We start from the raw sequence: 11,812 nt of genomic DNA on the forward strand, positions 1-11,812 counted from the left end.
CGGGGACAGGCCCCGGGCCCAGCCCCGCAGGAGCTCCTGAGGCCCCGCGGACGGTCGCGACAGCCCCAACTTCCCGGTGAGAACCCCGCGAATCGGCCCGAAGGGCTGACTTCAGCAACGGGGAAGAAGAAAAACAACCAGGGTTTCAACGCGCATCGTTGGGTGCTAATGCCTCTGATTTTCCACCATGCCCCGTTCTCCTGAACCCCATGTCCTTATCTGTCACCGTTCCACAAGGTTAGAGATTGACTTCAAAGGCAAAAAACTGACTCATTTGTAGAAAGCCTGGGTGGTCTGCCCGTGTTTTTCATCGTATGCACAGGACTTGTGCTAACAGTAACTACCCCTGGGCACATCCTTTTTTGAATACTTAACCGTATAGCAGGTGTAGGTGTTAGATCGTTCATTGCATATCTCATGTTATAGAGTGATTCTCCATTTTTCATAAGAGGAAACTATCTGAGAGGTGAAAGGACTTGCCCAAGGTCACACCGCTGGTAACGGTTCAAAAACAAGGGATGTGTTAACTTTATTGCTGCAATAATCCTTACAGCAATCCTACGGGGTAACATGTAAAGGAATTGAGGGGCCAAAGATCGAGAAGGCAGCCTTGTTCCTGTCAAGCCCCCGAAGTAATAAGAAGATTCTTTTCAGAAAACAGGAATTTCAATAATTGAAAACTCTAAAAGGCATCCATCAGAACGGGGGCCCCTCCCCACCTCCGATATATTCCTTTATTTTTATCTCAAGATAACAATAATTAGTAATCAGCTAGAACATGCATGGAGTTACCAGCTTTCCCATGTTGAGGTTTCTCCATGACGGCTAATTTAAAACCTCAGGAAGAAACACGTGACATCCCTGCTGCCATGGTCTCTTACTCCTTTAGGGGAGAACCATACCAAAAGATCCGTCCACTGCCCAGCGCTGTGGACACAACTTAGAGGATCACAGCCATGATACCCAATGCCAGCTCTTCTCTCTACTCCGAGTGTTTTCTCTCTACTTCCAGTTTGGCCATGTCCTCACCCAAATCTCATTTTGAATGGTAAATCCCACAATTCCCGTGTGTCGTGGGAGGACCCTGGTGGGAGGTAATTGAATCATGGGGGACGGTCTCTCCCGTGCTGTTCTCGTGATAGTGAATACGTCTCACAAAATCTGATGGTTTTAAAAAAGCGAGTTTTGCTGCACCAATTCTCTCTCTTTGCCTGCCGCCATTCATGTAAGAAGTGACTTGTTCCTCCTTGCCTTCCGCCACGACTGTGAGGCCTCGCCAGCTGTGTGGAACTGTAACTCCTTTGAACCTCCTCTGTACGTTGCCCAGTTTTGGGTATGTCTTTATCAGCAGCATGAAAACGGACAAACACGTTGGGGACCTGAAAGCCAGGTTTCCTGTAGTCTATGACAAAGCCATTGCCAAGTAGCAAGCTGGCAGTTTGATTCATGACCAGATGTGTAAACAGAGGTAAAGACTGAGACCATTCCAAGGTAAGGCTTTCAATACATTGTTGGCTCTAACTTGCCTAAAATATCTCCTAGGAATAGATGATTCTAGGCCTTGCTATTACAGTGCTCTTAATGACAGACAAGCACACTACTTCTTGCAGAGGAAGAAAGTACTGCCATTTGATAACATCATGGAGAATGCTCCCCAAGCCATTTTCGCGAATTACTCAAAAGACCAAATGGAACAGGAGCTGTTATCCTTATGTTATTCAGGAAGAAACTGAGGCCCTGAGAAATTAAGATATTTCACAGATACAACCAGTAATTTAGGCTATTAGTAAATGTTTGAATCAGAGTTCAAATCCAGGTCTGTTTGATTCCAGAGCCCCTACATCAGCCCTCCAGACTACCTCTCTGCTCACATCTTCAGCAAGTTACAAAATTTTGTTGAGTGGATGAATATTTTTACATATATTTCCCAGCTGGGCACAGTGGTTCATGCCCACAATCCTAGCACTTTGGGAGGCAGAGGTAGGAGGATTGCTTGAGCCCTGAAGTTCGAGACCGGCCTGGGAAACATAGTGAGACTCATGTCTTTAAAAAAATAAAAATTAAAAATTAGCCAGGTGTGTATGCACCTGTAGTCCCAGCTACTGGGAAGGCTGTGGCGGGAGGATCAGTTGAGCCCAGGAGTTCCAGGCTGCAATGAAATATGATCATGCCACTGCACTGCAGCCTGGGTGACAGAGTGATACCCTGTCTCTCTCTCGCTCGCTCTCTCTCTGTCAAAAAAAAAAAAAAAAAAAAAGCCAGGTGTGGTGGTAGCTTACTCCTGTAATCCCAGCACTTTGGGAGGCTGAGACGGGCAGGCAGATCACCTGAAGTCCAGGAGACCCAGACCAGCCTGACCAACAGGGTGAATGAAACCCTGTCCCTACTAAAAATAGAAAAATTAGCTGGGCATGGTGGTGCATGCCTATAATCCCAGCTATCGCTGAGGCGGGAGAATCTCTTGAACCCAGGAGGTGGAGGTTGCAGTGAGCCAAGATGGCACCATTGCACTCTAGCCTGGGCAATAAGAGTGAAACTCCATCAAAAAAAAAAAGATATTTATCTCCACCTTCTCCAGTTTTTTCTCTTAGTGAAGGAAGGAAATGAAAGCATTTACAGACATTCTATAAGCAGAGGCATATGTCAGAGGAGAAAGGAAAGGAGGGAAGGACAAGCTTCAGTTACGGACTCCATGGGCTTATTCAGATAAAATGCAGGAATTCCCCCGGACTCTGGGTAGTGGAGGAAACACAGCAGAAGACGACAAAAAGTATAGAGGAAAGACACAACTGCTTTCACTGGGAGACTTTTTTGATACTTCGTTGCTGCTTCAACTGGCAGCGAAAGGGCAGGTTTTGGAGGATACAGTTACACTTATCTCAAACCATATACATTGTAGCTCAGGAAAGTCTGGGTTTCAGTGAGTTGTCCCAAGAAACTGGAATGCCATAGAATATGTGATTCCAAGGTATAGGGTAGAATTGGTGGATGATTCATGTTAACTTTGCACAGTTTGTGATCCTGGATTAATAATCAAAGACAATCCATCCAAACCCCACTGAATCCCATTCCATATCTTTTTGTCTTTTTAATATTGTTGATGATGATTCTCCTCCTCTATCACTTCCTTTTTATTTCTTCTCTACTTCTACAATTTCTGTTTCTGCCTTTATTTAATACTCAGTGGAATTGTACCCAGGAGGTTCTGCCAGAACTTGACCATTTTATAGTCTGTCCCCAGCAAAGCTCCTATGTTGAGGCTGTTTTCCTTTCCACACACATTTTCACTGTTCCACAAACTTTTTCTGAGTGCCTATGATTACAGAGGCAGCTGTTATCTAACCACAGAGTGCTCACGGTAAAAGAAGTGGGTAAGTAATTAAACCACAGTACAGTGCTGCAAACACACAGTGCTGGGACACTCAATAGGACTGAGCCATCTCGGGGAAAGGAAGGCTTCCTGGAAGTGATAGCTGAGCTAAAAGCAGAGTACAGGAAGTGAATCTTTTCCTTTTATCTCTTTGATGGTAAATGGCTGTTGGCGGGGCCATGCCTATAGCAGTCAGCTTCTAAGAATTTAAGCACATAATCTGCAGTTTTCTTTTCTACCCTAGCCCCCTCCATGCATTAACAATCAAGCTTGCATTATTTATGAGTATTTATAAAGATTGTGTTTTCTGGCTTCTTGACTACTAGCTCTAGTGAGATTCTTCCCCCAGCCTTCTAGAGGAATCATCATCATCAGGAGGTTCTCCCTGGCTTTTTAAAGTTTTAAATTTTTATTTATTATGTTTTTTTGAGATGAAGTTTTGCTCCTGTTGCCCAGGCTGGAGTGCAATGGCACAATCTCGGCTCACTGCAACCTCTGCCTCCCGGGTTCAAGTGATTCTCCTGCCCCAGCCTCCCAGGTAGCTGGGATTACAGGCATGCGCCACCATGTCCAGCTAATTTTGTATTTTTAGTAGAGATGGGGTTTCTCCATGTTGGTCAGGCTGGGCTTGAACTCCCGACCTCAGGTGATCTGCCCACCTCGGCCTCCCAAAGTGATGGGATTACGGGTGTGAGCCACCGCGCCTGGACCTCCCTGGCTTTTTTAAATGGCATATGCACAAATGGTAGAAGAACTCTCAATTGTAATCGATCAACAGCACACTCAATCACTAGAAACTAGGTAAACTGGACCAGGGTGAACAGTATAGAGTCTATTAACTCTTTGTTAGATGCAGAGTGTTTCAGACACAGCATACAAACTATTTCTGTTGTATAATCAGGGCACGGGAGGCCCAAGAAATTAAGGAAAGAAAATGCAAATACTGTGTTTAATATTCAACTCTAGGTGGATGTTAAGTTTCATCCAGATGAAAGACCTTAGATTTCTAACAGAACTGAATTATTATTATTTATTTTATTTTATTTTTTTTTGAGACAGGGTTTCACTCCCATCACCCAGGCTGGAGTGCAGTGGTGTGATCTCGGCTCACTGCAATCTCCACATCCCAGGTTCAGTGATTCTCTTGCCTCAGCCTCCCAAGTAGCTGGGACTACAGGCACACACCACCATGCTTGGCTAACTGTTGTATTTTTTGTAAAGATGGGGTTTTGTCATGTTACTCAGGCTTGTCTTGAACTCCTGAGTTCAAATGGTATTCCTGAGTTCAAGTGGTATGCCCACCTTGGCCTCCCAGAGTGCTGAGATTACGGATGTGAGCCACTGTGCCCAGCAAAATTATTCTTATTTTTAAATTTTTATTCTTCCCCCTACACCTTTGCTCAAAGAGAGAACCCTTGAAAGATACCTCTTCTATTTCACTTTCATACTCCTGGGGAAGATCTGTCTATCAAGTGACTCATACAAATGTCAGGTTGTGTGGCTACATAATTATGAAATTGTAAGTCTTTACCATGCTTAAGTGTTGTGGCTGTTGGTATTTACATAACGTACATAAGGCATTCCTAAAATTTTTACAGAAAACTCTAGAGGATCCAACCTGTCTTAGTGGGGGACAGTCTCCCCTGCATGCATTGTTAGAACAAACCACAATGCAGAGTGGCAGCAAAAGTCTCTGTCAAGATGGTTTAGAAAGCTTGAAGGCATCGCCCCTACCTTGTAAGGGATGTAGTCACACCGTTCAAGCTGACTCACTTATTTTCATTATATTCGATGTATACTCAGAAGACGCAGTGGAAGAGAATTGTGTGCCAGACAATTACAGAGCTTTGGAGAGTTTTTTTCTTTTCTTTTTCTTCTTTTATAAATTTGGTACTTGTAAAAGATACTGGATGAACAGTCCTGTATCTGAAATCCACCCATGCATAAAACCAATTCAAGCAATTCAGCTGTGCTACTCTATCAATATGTTTCAAAGAGAATAAAAATCTTGATTCACATCAAACGTCCAGTATCATGACTGCCAATTGTTGGAGTTACGGGTATCTGGACAACAGAGTCTATGCTACCTTGTCATGGCCTCGAATGTTTCTTTATCCTCTTTCAGGGCAACTGAACATATCCCTACAAGCCAGAGTCCAGTCAAGAAAAAAAGGTGGAGGGAGCCAGGCACGGTGGCCCAAAACTGTAATCCCAGCACTTTGGGAGGCTAAGGCAGGCAGGTCACTTGAGGTCAGGAGTTTGAGAACAACCTGGCCAACATGGTGAAACCCCATCTCTACTAAAAAGACATAATTAACTGGGTGTGGTGGCATGCGCCTGTAATCCCAGCTACTCAGGAGGCTGAGTCAAGAGAATCGTTTGAACCTGGGAGGTGGAAGTTGCAGTGAGCCGAGATTGCACCATTGCACTCCAGCCTGGGCAACAAGAGCAAAACTCCGTCTCAAAAAACAAAAAACATATTAGGCGTCATTTCAAGCCAAACCAGAAGCTAGTCCTGGAAACATGAGGGAATGGAGAACTATAAGCCTCTCAGATCTTTCAGGTCAAGTGGGATTTATACAGATTCTAGAAAACACCTCTCTTATTTACATTGTTCTTAAAAGAGACTGTTCATATGTCTCATGGCAGCCATCAGGACAGTGTCACTGGTAAAGAGAGACTACTGTATCAAACAATGCCTCTGTGTTGAGCTCTCATCATGTGATCAGCTGTCTGAAAGACATAGAATTGTAAAATGTGGTCTTGGCCCTCAAGGAGTTCACACTCTGGTTGGAGGAACCCCCAAGACCCGCCTCTTCTCATGCCTGCTCGCCTCTAACCTTGGCCCTCAAGCTGAGCCATTCTCCCTTCTATGCCGTGAGGCACGCAGCTGCCTCTGGCAGACCCACTCCCATGTCCATCCCACTGCCTCCTTGGCTAGCTAACATCCTTCAAGACTCAGTTGGAAGCCACCTGCCTAGGAAGCCTCCCCTTACCCACATGCCTGGGAAAGCCACCAGCTGCACTCTGTCCCTACTCCTATCAGAGCATGTAGCCTCACTCTGAGTTTCCAAGCCGGTCTGCCACAAGTAGGTTAGAGGAAGGCAAGCCTGAGAGCTTCTCAGCCTTTGGAGTGTCTGGGTGCTGAGTGAGACCTGGAGCCAGGCTGGAGCGCAGTGGCACAATCGGGGCTCACCGCAACCTCAACTTCTTGGGCTCAAGTGATCCTCCTGCCCCGCCAAGGAGCTGAGACTACAGATGTTTGCCACCATACCTGGCTAATTTTTATTTTACATTTTAGTAGTGACGAGCAGCCCAGGGTGCCATGGTGAATATTTTCATTTTCTCTGTGTTTTATTAAGTGAAAAAGGCTTGGCAGCACCACTGTCATCATCTGCTAATGTATTTGCCTCATTCACCCAGCTCTTGAGGGCAGAGACTGTCTTTGTCATCAATATATCCCAGGCACCTGGGAGCCATTCTGCAAATATTCATTGATAGAATGGAGGAGTACTTTGTGGGAGAGAACAGACTTGATCGGAGCCTTGAAGAACAGATATCGGATTTGGACATGTGCAGAGAAAAAGCAAATACACATGATAAGAGAAGGATCACACCTGCAAGGTCACAAACAGGGTGGTGCACACTTAGTGTTCCTGGCACCTGGGCAGGATAGCCTGGCCAAGACGGACGGTGTGAACAGAGGCATCATGGGAAATGTGTCAGCCATGGAAGCTGTGCAGTAGGATTTGTGCCTCAGGCTTGGATAAGAGGAAAGCGCTGAAAATTTCTGAACAGAGAAGCAACATTGTAACAAAAATATTCAAAGATGAGTCTGAAAAAAGGACAAATTGAGCAGAGGAAGTCTGATGTCACTGACACCAGCTACGGAGTTGCTGTGTAATATTTTCACCTGAATGAAAAAAGCAATAGGTCTTGTGATCATCAAAAAAATATTTATTGATGGGCCGGGCATGGTGGCTCACACCTGTAATCCCAGCACTTCGGGAGGCCGAGGCAGATGAATCACCTGAGGTCAGGAGTTCAAGACCAGCCTGGCCAACATGGTGAAACCCTGTCTCTACAAAAATACAAAAATTAGCTGGGCATGATGGCAGGTGCCTATAATCCCAGCTACTCAGGAGGCTTTGGCAGGAGAATCACTTGAACCTGGGAGGTGGAAGCTGCAGTGAGCTGAGATCGTGCCATTATACTCCAGCCTAGGTGACAGAGAGAGACCGCCTAAAAAAAAAAAAAAAAAAAGTTCCTGAGCTGCTACAATATGCCCAGTCTACATACCTCTACTAGAGACCCTTAGTAAATGTTTGCTCCTTGCCTTGGTTTTGCTTCCTACCTGAAATTGTACATTGGTCTAGGATTAAATTCATAAGGCTTAAGACGGGATAAAGGAAAGCAGGGAAAGAGAGCTGTCTTCAATACATGACCAAATGTGCTAATATTAGTGCCTCAGAGGCAATTGAAAATGCCATGTTGCTTCAGAAATGGACTATAGTAAAAACTAAGGTGTCTCTTTAGAGAAAAGAATCTTCTGGAATTCTGAAGCCTCCATTCAATAGACGTGTTCAACTCAGCATCTATATAAGGGAAGCATCTGTCTGGGAAGACAGAGACAGCATAAGAAATCAAAAATCAGGCCGGGCGCGGTGGCTCAAGCCTGTAATCCCAGCACTTTGGGAGGCCGAGACGGGTGGATCACGAGGTCAGGAGATCAAGACCATCCTGGCTAACCCGGTGAAACCCCGTCTCTACGAAAAAAATACAAAAAACTAGCCGGGCAAGGTGGCAGGCGCCTGTAGTCCCAGCTACTTGGGAGGCTGAGGCAGGAGAATGGTGTGAACCCGGGAGGCGGAGCTTGCAGTGAGCCAATATCGGCCACTGCACACTGCACTCCAGCCTGGGCGACAGAGCGAGACTCCGTCTCAAAAAAAAAAAAAAAAAGAAATCAAAAATCAACAATGCCTTCCAAAAATAAAATATTCATTCATGGAAGCATCAGTAAGACATTCCAAGATCATTTCCACAAAGTGCACTGTAACACTGTAAACCTAATTTTAACAAATTCTTTTTCTTTTTCTTTTTTTGAAACAGGGTCTCGCTCAGTCACCCAGGCTGGAGCACAGTGGCACAATCGGGGCTCACCGCAACCTCAACTTCTTGGGCTCAAGCGATCCTCCTGCCCCGCCAAGGAGCTGAGACTACAGATGTTTGCCACCATACTTGGCTAATTTTTATTTTACATTTTAGTAGTGACGAGGTTTCACCATGTTGCCCAGGCTGGTCTCAAATTCCTGAGCTCAAGCAATCCACCTGCCTCAGCCTCCCAAAGTGCTGGAATTGCAGGCGTCAGCCACTGTGCCTGGCCTCAAAAATTCCTTAAAATCTTTTTGCCAGCCATTTGTTTATTAAATTTATTATTATCTTATTAAAGATACATGTTATGGAAGTAAGTTGCCTCTGGTTCTGTACGGAATAGGATGGAAGAGCAACATTCATATCTTATCCTGGAGATGAGGGCGATGTCAGCAGGTCCTTCCCAGGTGAGGGAGCGAGAGAACAAGGTTAAGAGAGGTGCAAAAAAGCTGAACACACACAGTTGAGTTACACCCCAGAGCCCTCACTCTAGAGGAACTCAAGTCTTGAGCCAGGAGCACTTCCATTCCTTCTCCTCTGGGCCCCCAGGATGGCTCATAGCCTTGGACCATCTTCCAGCGAGCCCGTAGGCTTTCGTCAGCGTTGACTTCCTCCAGCAATTGAACCGTTGCTGTATCACTGAACACATTTGTCCTGCTGGTTTTCTTCCTAAGGACTCCATGTTAGCTGAAGCTTTTGCACACAAGACAAGCACGTTTATTGAGTATCATTTTCCTGATATTAACTGAATTATACACAAACAGGCAATCAGAAGTTTGAGTCACACAAATGGGATGCTAGCACAAAGAGGGCTAGCTGGAACCCAGGGCCCTAGCACTTGGGCCCTGCCCGCCCCACAGGGGTGATTTCAGGGACTGAGACCAAAAGAACGCTTCAAATCTCTTCTTGGAAGGCCTTTTACACAGAGGCATGCAGTCTCATTCTACCTTATCCAAGGTAGAAGCAGAAACACAGAAGACAGAGCAGGCAGGAGCCGGGAGTAAACCAAGAGGAAGCCAAAAGGCACAGAGGAAAGTGGAGGGAGAATGTGTGAGTCAGTGAACAGGCAGAAGCAGCAGAGACAGAGAAGCCAACTGAGGGGATGAGGCACCAGGGAGGCAGTTTCTGTGGGACAGTGGGAGTGTCCACTGCTGGCGGGAGGGATGGACAGACTGGAATTCAGCCATGAGGCTGCAGGACCTTCCTGCTTGGATTCCTGTTTGTCTGGACTTACCATCATATAACACCGTGGACAGGGCACAGCAGAGGGGCCAGGGAGTTGAGGAGGAGTGTCACATCCTCAAAACAAGACTCTTGTTTTTTATGAAGGACTGTGAGCACTTAACAATATCACATATGTGAATTCAAATGCAAACGATCAAACATTCTAGAATAAAAGACATACATGTGCTTTTCAGATTATCCACGGTTTATGTTATGGGCTCTGTTATTCCTTCTTCTGTCACTCTGAGTTGAAGAAAGTAGTAGGTAATTATACTTACTTTCGTTTAAGACAACTGGGCATGGATGGACGTTTGAATAAACAAACTTCCAGATCTCGTTAAGGCAGCAAGAGATCCAGTAAGGATAAATGAGTGACTGACTTTTCCATACATATTCTAAAATCATCATGTAGAGGAAAAGATGATTTCCTTCTAGTAATCATGATTCTAATTTTTCTGTTCCATTTATTTTACCAAAAGCCAAAATACTACCAAATGACCAAAATCACACAGACAAATCCTCTTTAATTTCAGAATTCACTGGCACTACCTGTGTGATACTATTTTTAAATCATTTTTCTAATTTTTTAGCCTGAATCCTATCTCACTGGCCACATTTATGTTGCCATTCAGCATTAACAAAGAAGGTGATATTAAGAAGTATTGAAGAGTTGGACTCTGAAACTTCCAGCAAGATGTGAATTTGCCATCATGAGCTTGTAATGAAAAGATATATAAAAGCTGCTCCCAGCTAATGGAAAAATAAATTGGAATTGTATTGGGAAAGTACCCAAAAGAACTGTCCTTAAATGAGAATTGGGTTTTTATTAGAAAAATCTGATAAGAGTGAAAAACAGAACACTAGCTCCCCCCATCATCTAATGGCTCTGTGTGTTACCGTTTCATCGCCCTCCTACAAAAGAACATTCCACTCCAGTATCTCTCAAATGTTTTCATAATTATGAAAGTATCCTCTGTCCAGCAACCTGAAATAATTTCTCATTTCAAATGGAAGCTTCAATCTTGCAATGAAAGTACATACGCCAATTTCTTCATCTTCCAAGCACTAAAGGAAAAGCCATCACCTTGGCCTCTGCAGAGAAAAACAAATATTTGGGAAGCTTTTTCCTCATAGATTTTAGTACTTCCCATGGTCACTATTTGATTATACATCATATTCCTCTCCTGTTAAATATTTTCTGAGTGCTTTCCTTGTGCCGGGCACCGGCCCTGTGTGGTGCCCACAGCTGAACACCGCTCTTCCTTGTGTCTGGGGTGAACGGTAAGGGCAGGTAGATATGCAAGAAACGAGGTTTATATGCCAGATTTTTCTAATAAAAACAGAAAGGCTGGGATTGGGCTCAGTTTGTTTTTTTTTTTTTTTTTTTTGAGGGGGGAGGTGGGAAGCACAAGCACAAGCATAGAAAAGTGTGGCCTGCCTTTAATGGATGCGGTGCTGGCAGGGGGCATGTTTTAGCGTAACTTGGTCAGAGCTGGCTCAGGAGATCTTCCTGGCGACAGCACGAACAGTGGGCAGGCGAGGAAGGGTGGGTCCTCTGAGCAAGAGCGAATCAGTCCTGACTTGGGGCTGCTGAGAGGCTGGTAAGAGGAGGAGGCCACCGGAGGCACTGCGGTTGGGAGTGCAGGTGGGGCTGATGGTAGATTCCAAGCCAGAGCAAGGATTGAGGCGAAGATGCTTGGGAGCACGGCTACTTCAGTGCTGGCTCTGCTGAATCTGTGTTGGTAAGAGACACGGGGATGCTGCCCTCTGGCAGGAGTGGGCAATGAGCACCAAAACTTGAGAGAATCAGCGGGCACCAGCAAGATGGAGAGAGATGGTGGCTGAGCAGAAGCCATGGGGTTTACCAACTCGGCCACTGGTCACTTCCCTGAGAGTCATTTCAGTGGAACAGTATTGGCTAAAGGCCACATGGCCATTTGTCAAGGTTGAATGTGTGGGGATGGGCTTGGGCTATGCATTTGCAGGGAGGACTAAGGCTTTCTGGTTTTGTTTTTAAGAAACACTGGGGCTGGGCACAGTGGCTCATGCCTGTAAGCCCAGCACTTT

This window comes from Colobus angolensis, unplaced genomic scaffold (genome assembly GCF_000951035.1).
Source record: "Colobus angolensis palliatus isolate OR3802 unplaced genomic scaffold, Cang.pa_1.0 Scaffold42, whole genome shotgun sequence".
NCBI classification, from domain to species: Eukaryota; Metazoa; Chordata; class Mammalia; order Primates; family Cercopithecidae; genus Colobus; species Colobus angolensis.